Consider the following 11,909-nt stretch of genomic DNA (forward strand, 5'->3'; position numbering starts at 1 on the left):
CATGGCACCTATCAAGTGCACTGAACAGCTGTTCATGCTCTGGGGATGGTGTGGCTGTTAAAACGCCTGGTGGGATGTTTTTGGGAGTGCATCTCCTAAGCCTGTAGGCAGGCGGGAACCCTCCCACTGTACATGCAGCGTGGCTGTGTCAATGGCTTTTGTGTGTCAATGGTGGGGTAAGTTGCAGATGAAGAGAAGAGCGTAAATTACTGAGCTATCTTATAGGCGTTAGAACGTGTCAAAAGGTCGTCATAATTAAGTTTTTGGAAAAAATACTAAAGGGTTTCTTAGGCAGAGGGGGAAATGTTGAAAATACATGAAGGTAGGATAAATATTGTCCATATGCTGATTGACGTTGAGTTAATGAAACTCTACAGATTAGATTGTGCAGGAATGTGTGTGGTTAATCTCATTAGAGATGCACTCACATCTCCCACCATAATATAACACTATTATACGGCAGTCGGATCATTTGCAACTGGAACAGTGCAACAGTGCTCACTGGTCTACCAAGTTTTCGATAAAAAAATAGATAAAATATTGAAATTACCAGCAAGCAGATAAATATAACCACTTTCAGCATGGGAATTGGCTACTGCAAAAGTAGGCCTCTCCTTGCAAACATTGTGCATGCTACTTTTAATGTAAGCCCATGGCTTACTATGAATTACAATAGAGATGTTTGTTTCATAATTTCAATTCAGTTTATTTTATATAGCCCAATATCACAAATTTGCCTCAGAGGGCTTTACAATCTGTACACATACGACATCCCTGACAGGAAAAAAGGGAAGAAACCTTCTGTAGAGCAACAGAGGAGGATCCCTCTCCCCGGATGGACAGAAGAATAGATGTCATGTGACCAGAATTACATAAACACATTACATGAATATGACAATGTATGAATAATTCGTAGTAGGCATGGACCACGATCCAGATTTCCACAATCCATGAAACACAAGGAGAAAGGGAGGATCAACCAATTAGACGGTAGAAGAATGCGTCATACCTAGCAATGGTCTCAACAACACCTCCTTAAGGTAAAGGTTTGTGTTGCCTCTTCACTGCGATTTGCTCTAAGAAGTTTCCTAAATCACTACTAAGCTGGGACTCTGTAGAATGTTTAGGCTAAGTTGGGAGATCTTTGAAAGTATTCTCAGTGTTTGTGAATAAGCTCCTGTTTGTCCTGTTCATTAAACTAACCCTGGCCAGAAGTACGCAGCATTGGTCTTGCTGTTGGGAAAACAAGTCCCTTCAATGTCAACACAAATCTCTGAAACCAATGTTGGCATGAATGAAGATGATCGGGGGTGAATAAGGGTAATACCAGTGTTATTATTTCATATGTTCAACGGGGCCTGTCTCCTTTGATTTGCCTCTACAAAACAAAGCAGAGTAGCCACGTGCTCATCAGTTGTTACATCAGGCACCAAACAATATTTCTAGGGACAGCATGACGTCCCCGTCAGACAAATACAGGCTTCTGCACGTCCTCCATTACCCATCAATATTTAGTTTCCTGCTGTTTCCATCCCCCCTGTCAGTTCTGAGCATGCTGCTCTGAATTAAGCTGTACAGCAGTCTGCCGCTGCGTCCAGCGTCTATATAAATGCTAATGAATGGCAAGGCAGTGAGAGACCACAGAGCTTTTGTCATGTTAATAATACATTTGCCTCAGATGAAGTTGCAGGGCTAGTATGGGGCTGCAGATGAGTGCTGAGGCTTTGAAGGTCTAACACAATATAATCTGAAGTAAAAACTCGTGAAAAGGCAATGATTCCTCCGTGGAGGGAGAATGAGTCTGAATAATGTGAAAGGAGGAAACGCTTACACCGTGTCAGCTGTGTTGGTTTTTGCTGCAATCACACAGAAGCTCGACACTTCCTCGTACACTGTAGACCTTTGACCTCACATCGGATCAGGAAAAACTCCCCAAAAATAACCTTTCACAGGGAAAAAAGGGAAGAAACCTTCAGGAGAGCAACAGAGGAGGATCCCTCTCCCCGGATGGACAGAAGCAATAGATGTCATGTGTACAGAATGAACAGCATTACAAAGTTACATAAACACATTACATGAATATGACAATGTATGAATGGAACTCCAATCCATGAAACAGAAGGAGGTTCCACATCTTCTTTTAGCAGAGGACAACAACATGGGTAAAAAGATGAACTCTGATTATTATTGTACAGACAATGGACCAAATGTGTGAAAGGGCTCACTCATAGTAGCAATAATTATCATCCAGCTTTGCAGTTCCCTTCGGCTCTGCAGAGCCTGTTAGACTCTTTCAGTGTTACGATATGTGGTGGTGGACCCAAACGCAGACCAGGGAGAAGGGGAAGCCCCTCCGGAGGAACAGGCGGGGAATGGCAGGGAACAGCAGACAGACTGTGGAACCGGGAGGATGGATGACTGAACAAAAAGACAGGGTAAAAGGGCAAAAACAAGTCGGTTAAATCTCGGAAGTAAATTGCCAACACAGCAGCCTGGAGCAGTCACCACCGAGTGCATGAGGAACTGGGGGTAGATATGCAGCAGGGTGATTAATGGATTGAAGGCAGCTTGGTTGCTTGAGCAGGTGAGGTTGGTGTAATCAGGGAGCCAGGAGGAGATGAGTCTGGAGCCACGCCCCTACCACACACACACACAGTACAGGCAGGAGTTAGGGCTTGGCCGTGACATTCAGCTCATTGTTTTACAGGCCACAACCTCACCACCTTCGATAAAGTGCCTCTCATTGCCGATTCCCTCCGCTTTTCAGTGGGATGTATCCTGGAGTACGGAGACAGTGCCTTAACAGTGCAAATCTGTCTCTTGGCCAGAGCTAGAGTTCCACTGTCAGGATCCCTGTCTTAGCCATTGTGTGTTAGCCTCTGTTTACCCCCAATCTCCTCTCATCATGTGTCTGTCACAAGACGTCACACGGACCCCCCACCGGCTTGCTGCAACCCCTTCGGATGCCACATCGTCCCTGGTCCTATATTGCCTTGGACTTAGTCACAGGTCTGCCACCATCGCAAGGGAACCAGTCATCGTCACGGTGGTTGACCGCTTCTCCAAGGTGGCTCACTTTCTCGCTCTGCCCAAGCTTCCCTCAGCTCAGGAGACTGCGGACATTATGGTCAACCAGGTGTTCTGGCTATATGGGATTCCTGTGGACATCGCTTCAGACCGCCGTCTGGAGAGCCTTCGGCGCGACCATCAGTCTGTCATTCAGGTTCCACACCCAATCAAACGGGCAGACAGAGAGACTGAATTAGGAGCGCAAGGCGCCTCCCTCCGCTGCGTGGCCACATCGAACCCTTCCAGTTGGAGTATAGCCCAGAATCACAAATTACAAATTTTCCTCAGGGGGCTTTACAATCTCTACACATAAGATATTAATTTATATATAATAATTTGCAGCATATGTCCACATCGCATCCTTAAATGTAACCTACAATAATTAATTCATTTAAACACTAGGGGGCGCTGCAGTTAATTGCTCAATATCTGCATTTTTAGCCTATTTTCATCGTTTTGGGGAGTTGTAAAATACCGAACTAGAGATTAAGTCTGATTGATTTCAAATTCGGGCAATATGATCTTGAGACCTTTGTAGTGAAAATGTATCAAAAGATAAAAAATATATAAAACTGAGTGAGGCAGCGGCAAAAAAACAATATTCCATGAACATTTACTCTGCCCTACATTATCTAATCTGCTCCCTATTTCTCATATGTCAATACATCCTGACCCTGAAGACATCCATATGATTAATTTTAATTATAGTCATAGCGCCACCTAATGGCAACAGGAAGTTCAATTCAGTTTATTTTGTATAGCCCAATATCACAAATCACAAATTTGCCTCAGAGGGCTTTACAGTCTGTACACATACGACATCCCTGACCTTTGACCTCACATCGGATCAGGAACAACTTCAAGTTACATGTTTTCTATTTGTGTACCCTTCTCACAGATTAATCAGATCACTCTCAAAATATTTCAGAAATGGTGAACGCTGGGTCTGATTCTCACAACATTTTCTGTGTATCATTATTGGTCCAATGTCATACAAATTTATCAAAAGCTAGTTGATACCTCAGAGTGTTTAGAAGAAAAGGACCAATGAACCTCTAAGGGAAAATTCAACAAAGCAGCCCTCGCAGTACGTTTGACATAGAAATACAACATTTGGGAGGCGTATGTAACACATGTAAACTTAAAAAGAACTCTCTTGGGACCATGCTTGTTTGATTTATCCATTAATTTATGTCTATTTCTAGGCAATCTACGTTATATAGAACTACTTATAAAGGGAATTTATCAGATCCATTTAAAATGTATTATGTTGTCTAGTGCCATACAGTGGATACAGGAAGTTGTGGACTGTTTGCAAATCATAATTTCCAGCATCGCTCCATGCAGGAAAAAAACATCTAACTGCTTTGTCCGATGGTCGCAGACACTCTCAGTGAGCCGGCGTCCAGCCAGTAGTTTCCTTTCCCATTAATCATCTCACTACAGAAGATCCATTGTGTCATTTAATACACAAAGCTGAAGAGGTCAATTACTTTCTAACATAATAATACTGATTTAAGGTTGTCTTCCACATTGTTTGAAATGTCTTCTGCATTATATCTCCAATACAAGCATGTTATTGTCTGCCTTAACTCCCTGATACGTTGGTTATCACTATGTGGGATTTGAGATTGGATATCATATTGTTGGATTACTGTGAATTGTTTGTAATATTATGACTCCTCGTAATATGAAAACAATGTCCAATATAACGTTACGGAGTCTACAAAACTAAATTATAATCAAAAACATGTTTTCATGTTCCAGTGATCTGAATTTGGATGATGGAGGCGTTTTCTCTTTTCCATGTTGTGTAGATTGGGTTGTGGACATGAACAGTGGCGCTCAATGTCCTGCCTCTTCTTTTTTAATGCTGGTCCAGGCGTTTTTCAAGTATTCATGTGAATCAGGCATTCGACGTTGTAGTTGAGGGGACCACAAGGGACTGCAGAGTGCTGATGGCGGGCTCCAAGAGAAAACACTCAGCACATCTCGGGACATCAGTATCACCCGTCTTCAATTACATTTGCCAGCAGAGAAGAAAATGTGCTATGAGATGTCTGTCAATGTTTGTGCTAAGCGGGGGATCTTTAGATTAGCATTCAGCCTTAGATTACACAGGGCCTTCTTGTCTCTGTGTCTGAGAGCGGCTTTTAAGTCTGACAGGGAGCTCTTCTGTCTTCATGATTTAACTGTCAACCTCATGCTTTTCAGGGTAACTCAAACCTTTCACGTCCGCTGAATGGCTCTTGTGTTACCACAGAGAGACACCACTGACAGGACGACGGTGACACTGATGTGGTGATGATGATGATGATGATGATATACAGGGACTATCGCAGTTTCCTTTTTCACACTCTTCCACATTGGAATTTGTGTCAAGAAGACATGACACAATGCTAACAACTGCTGATTATGTTCTGAGCAAATATCTCGGATAGCTAAGATAAGGCGGCTCTGGTGTCAACAGAAAAAAATGCAGGCCGACCTGGTGGACCCATAGAATAAGGCTCTCTCTCTCTATTTCCTTTCACACTCCACTGTATCTGTCCAACCATCCAACTGAGGTAAACAGGGCCAAAGGTCTCATAATAATATTAAAAAATAAGGTTTGTAATATTCTATGAAACGAAAACTCATGAAAAGTCCCAAACCAACAATTAACTATCTAGTCCATCTAGAGACGGATTCCACCAGCTGTGATACTGAATTGGGCCAGGGGCTTAAAGTGGGTGGGGATCCTTGCCTACTTAATTTGATGGATAATGTCACTGGTTGCAGACGACAACAGACTTTAAATACCTGACAGCATTGAATCAAAGACGATAGGAAGTTCTCAAAGGGAGAACAGGAATGATTTATTCGGATAAGAATTCTGTGTAAGTAAACATTTCAAACCCTCCCTGTTAATAATGGACAGACAAGTAGTCTGACATGATAAACCCATTTCTTTGAAACATATATCCTGGTTATTCCAAATGTATTATTTGTGAAGGTCCAGAGCAACTGTTTATGACAATTTGAGAGTTTAGGAGGTATATTGTAAGTACAACTCAATAAAAACTCCTCCGAAGGCTTCAATTACATACATTCAAATAAAGTTCTCGAAATAAAATTGGATTTGTCAGGTATGTTTTCATCCACTTGGTTTTAGAAGTATGAATGTAGAGTTTGAAAGTCTAAAGCATTGAATCCACCACTAATGTTAATCATTAATTATCTTTCAAATTAGATTTCCCTTTAAATTCCTAAGATGGCTAAAGCCCTGCAGGCATGGATGGGTAGCAACCCATATGGACGGAATATTGGAGACCAGAAGCAGCAGAACATCTGATAGTTTAACTGCAGTAAACTCTATCCTCATCTATCCTGTAAAAATACAGTTGTATCATCTGCTAGCTGACTACCTTACCTTTCCTTCAATACCTTTCATGCTACTTTTCTGAATGTATAAAGTAAATATGTGACCGCTCTGTGAGTCCCTCGTTCTATTCTAAATCTCTTGGTCGTTCCACGTGGTAGTTTAATCATACTATTTGCAACAAATCATAAAACTCACGGTTCGGATCGAATCCCAGATTGGATCAAAGAAAAAAGGGAGCAAATATAACTTTTAGATCTATGATGCAGGCTTTTTTTAAAATACTCTGAAGTCAGTTCAAACCATCAACAATTCTTAATGTTATACTTACAGTATTTGTTGTGTGTTAAAAAACACACAATTCAATTGATAAGGAAATAAAACTTTTTTATTTTTATGGATTAAAACAAATGTTTCTATGACATCAATCTATTATGAACTGCTTAGAACTCATGGTATCATCTCATAATTGTATGTTTCTAATATGTATTTATATTGCTGTGAAAACATCTCATTTTAAACAACTGGATTTATTCTAGTTTATCACCAACACTACGATAAGATGTGAACACGTCATGATAACATTATAATTTACATTTTCCAATTTATTTTCACTGAACAGCAGCTGAATGCATCATAATGTAACTGAAAATACCCTTCGTTCTCCTGTCAATTTAAACACTGATTGGTTTACAATGTAAAATGATCAGAGATCAGATACTAGAAAAGCATGAATGATGTCCTGATCACATATGTTACTGAATATTGGAGAATGAAGATTGTCAGTAAAACTTTATTTCCCACTGATGGTGAACCTTAAACTGTGTCACTAATCCGTGGTTCACTTGAATGGCGACGCCTGAGGGGATCCATATGGATCACGATGGTCCCTTACCTACTGTGATTTTGTGTTCTCTAAACTGCATAAATCAAGAGCTTTTCAAGAACATCAATAAATATATCATATAGAGTCAGAGGCCTTCAAAAATATAGGAATAGAATGAAAATATTATCTGGTACTACAACTTGCACAGATGTAAAGCTTGTGTGATGAAAACATCTGTCCACAGTCAAGCAGACAGACAAACAGCTGGTGACTCACAAGGTGAAAACTACCAGCGATAACAAGTAATGTGAGTTTATAAAAGCCCAATTTATCTTATTGCTTCCATTGTTGTCCAACAACTATTAAAAACACATCCATGCTTTAGAACATGTTTTTTAAAAGTGTTCTTCAGTATCAAGGTAACCCAGTGATAGTTGTCTGTGCAGGACAACAGATTCTACTAATCAGTATAGGCAACAAAAAAGAACAAGGTCAAAGAAAAGTGCTCAAAGAGAATGACATTAGAACCATTTGATGATCCCTTTCTCTACTGATTGCTTTCTTTGTTTTCCTATATGTTAATGTTAGCATGTACTATCTATAAGGTTGAGAAAACAGTAAAGCCAAATTTGACACGGAGCTGAATAAAAAAATGTTGAAGGAAAAAAAGAAGATCGACTTTAAAAAAAAAGACATTGCTCTGGACAGGTTTTAATCACAAGGGGCCAGCCAGTTCACAGAGAAACAGGAAGTTGTTGTGGCTGTATGCTGATTATTACTGAGGTGGAGGTGAAAATTCACCCACATCGCACTTCATCCGTAGGTGAACATGATTTTCCGAAGTGCATTTTCATCACAATCCGTCTGATAGTTGTTTACATATTTCCGTCTGGACTTAAATGGTGGAGCAACCAGCTGATCAGCTGACGGACAGACCGGCAGATGATGCCATTGCAGAGGAGAGGAAGGACAAGCTGAAACTCTAAAAAGGGTCCTACGTTATACATTTTATTATCACCGGGTATTAGCCTTTCAAATTCAAGTAATACTTGCAGCAAAGGAGATTGCAGAGACCAAACAGAGTATTACTCAGTGGTGTGGAACAACCTGCAATGTGAAAAGAAATGCAAGCCCTACATGTATTTCCTTGCCTTCCAGTTTGCCATTAGGCTGTCATCATTGCAGTTTGGGACGGAGACCCTGGTATTGGTTTCACCTGGGGAGTCGTAATGGGGTCCTGGAGACTCCTCCTACTCGTAACAGAGTACCTTGAGTACTTTGCCGGGTGTTCATATTTATGCTCCCAGTAACAGCGTCGCAACCATGGTGGATGCAGTCATAACGCTCAACAGGTGTGTGGTTAGAAAATGAAGGCCGTGCTTGAAGATGGACATGTTTTTTTCTGCGGCATACAGTTACAAGAGGGATTTCAATCAAATTGTTCATATTTGATTGGACCGCTGAAAAGTGGGCAGGCTTAGAATGTAGCACAATATGAAGCGTCAGAGGTCTGTGGCTCCTTTCAAGTCAGTCATTCAAGACTGTTGCTCCGGTCACTAAAAGTTGCAGATTGATTGATGAATGTTTTTATTGGTTGGAATTGGTTGGCACTAGTTTTTTCAAGCACTACAGTGGCTGTGAAGTGCAAATCAGGACAACAACTCATAAAACACAACAACAAATTGCAAATCACAACGGCTACACAACCTTGCTTCTTTTAAATGTGTCTTCAGAGTGCACATACTCATTGTGATATTGTTAAAGGTTGACAGCATAACAAGTATCCTTCTCAGTGCTTCCAATCAGCAACGATCAAAAAGGAGTAGATTTAAAGCACATACATGTTTTTGCATATACTGTGAAATAAGTGGCCAATATGACCAGTTGGATAAGTCCAGCTGAAGCTAATATGAGACTTCAGAAGTGACAGGTTCACTGTAGGGTGAGTTTGGATTGGGGCCTTAAAAATCTGCACCGTCTGTATTTTCTTTCCTAAACAAACACAGAGAACAGAACAGATCCCCTTCTCTTTCACTTTCTCTGTCATCTCAGCAGTGTGTCCGTTCAATGGCAGTTATGAGCAAGTATGAGGGAGACAGTGACCTGCATCCTGCCAGGTCTCTGCAGCAAACATCATCACCAGAAACATCTTCATCATTCTGACTGAAAAGTGTTGAAACTATCCCTCTCCCTGCCAGTGTATCTTCCCTCCGCCAGAGCAAATGTTGTTCTCATAAATTCTCATTCAACCAATGTCACAACACAGTGATTCAATCATGAAACTTAATGTGGCACACCACTGTTCCTATTTTATTTATTACATTTTAATTGTCTCCATAAAAAAAATGTCAGGAAGGCCTCTGCTGAGCACCGTGGACACAAATCAAGGACCTGCTGAGAGAAAGCTGACAAAACTTTGAGTGGGTTACTTTCTGACATGTAACACGTATCTTTGAGGATTTTTATCCAGACTTGAGACCGTATATTTGGGATGTCAATGTAGGTCATATCTGTCGGTCCATAACTTTTCTCCCAACGGAAATATGTAAACAATTATAGGACGGATTGAAATTTCCCAACTATCTGGATGGGTTGCCATGAAATTTGGTCAAATTAAACCACAATGATGTGTGCTCAACATACACCCTGACTTCCCCTTTACTGCCATCGTCAGGTTGATTCTTTTATGAATCTAGTGTTGACGTGAAATATTGTCGAAACAGTAACTCTAGTAACTGGGCCGAGTGCAAACTTCGGTGAAAGTGCTGACAGAGCGTTTACCTCAAGAGGAACCAGGGGGTCGATGCTGTGTTTCCACGCGGTCGGTACGGACGGCGTTATCAGTTGTATCCGCTGAGTGAGAGCAGTGGCTGTGCGCTAACCCTTGCGGCACACACACAAATATCATAAATTGTGATTACTACCAACTGATTGGTTGATTTAAAGTGGACACCCCCCAATCAGATGTTGCATCGTGTCCTTAAGCCAATCACATCGTTGTTGTCAAACTTTTAATTGTGTTCTCCTCTCTGCTGCTGTCAGTTGTCATTTCAGCTCAAACCGATGGACCCTCCTCCTCACCAGGCTCCTCCAATCAGCATCAGTCCTGCTCATCATCGGGTTACAGCAACTCTTCTTCTTCACCACCACCAGTGTCTGGACTCCAGGGGGATTCTGCCTTCACAGACCTCAGCATCACTACCCCTTGCTTATCCTAATTCAGGATGGAGTCCAAACGCCAAAGACTTTGCACTATTCAAATGTTATGCATATGTAAGAAATGTATTGTTAAATTCTAAACAAGTCTCTTCTGATTGAACTATCAACATGCACCCGGCTATGTGAACAAGAAGAAGCTGGGAAAACGACACACTCAGAGGGAACGCATGAACAAATGTAATGTCTTGTTTGTTTTTTTAATTCTCAGACAGCAAAAAAGGTCGACATGGAATCACACAAAAGAGAAGGCAGACGACCACTTTGAAGGCCATGCTATTACAGCCTTGTTTTCTGCCAACAGTTGCAGAGTGCTTAATCCCAGTGGTATTATGTTTCTATGACATCATATACACCATTGTATGATATTCATCATCTATTTGCTTGCCCTCATACTTTGTAGAGATGAGCTTGTCGCCGCTCAGTCTGACAGCCTAACGTTAGAGCAAAGAGTGTGCGACAATAGATCTGCTCCAACAAATGGGCTTTTCGCTCTTTGTTCTGATAGTTTCTGACATATAACGCCCAGGACAGACAGACACAGACAAAACAAGCTTCTTCTCCATGTGTTAGGCACTCAGGAAAAAGAAGCTGGGTGCACCGCCCTTTCTCCATGGGAACAATTGAAAAAAGAAGCTGGTGCTCAGAAAATAAACACTGTGGACACGGCCCTGAGAAGGTGCTGGGTGATGGAGAAGGTGCTGGGTGATGGAGAAGGTACTGTGTGATGGAGAAGGTGCTGGGTGATGGAGAAGGTGCTGGGTGATGGAGAAGGTGCTGCGTGATGGTGAAGGTGCTGGGTGATGGAGAAGGTGCTGCGTGATGGAGAAGGTGCTGCGTGATGGAGAAGGTGCTGCGTGATGGAGAAGGTGCTGGGTGATGGAGAAGGTGCTGCGTGATGGTGAAGGTGCTGGGTGATGGAGAAGGTGCTGCGTGATGGTGAAGGTGCTGGGTGATGGAGAAGGTGCTGGGTGATGGAGAAGGTGCTGCGTGATGGTGAAGGTGCTGGGTGATGGAGAAGGTGCTGCGTGATGGTGAAGGTGCTGGGTGATGGAGAAGGTGATGCATGATGGCGGCTTGTTGATCAAGTGTCAGGACGAGGGGCAGAGAGAGAAAGGAATGAAGCTGAAACCAGTGTGCAACATGGTGGTTGAGAACACTAAGAAGACAAATGATGGGTCCTTTGTGAGAGGCGTCATATATGGGATCCCAGTGGAAGAAAAGGTGGAGGATTTGAGATCAAGTATAAAAGGGGAACGATTATAGGGATTAAGCAAGCAAGAAGAGGGGGAGAGAGGGTTGATTGTCAGTTTTGCTGGATTTCCAAGAGAGGGTGTTGCCTGATAAAGTCACTGTGGGATACATAAGGTAATGTTAGAGCGTATGTCCCACCACCGTTGAGGTGTTTCAAATGCCAAAAATATGGACATATTGCGG

The sequence above is a fragment of the Cyclopterus lumpus genome, chromosome 3 (assembly GCF_009769545.1).
Source record: "Cyclopterus lumpus isolate fCycLum1 chromosome 3, fCycLum1.pri, whole genome shotgun sequence".
NCBI classification, from domain to species: domain Eukaryota; kingdom Metazoa; phylum Chordata; class Actinopteri; order Perciformes; family Cyclopteridae; genus Cyclopterus; species Cyclopterus lumpus.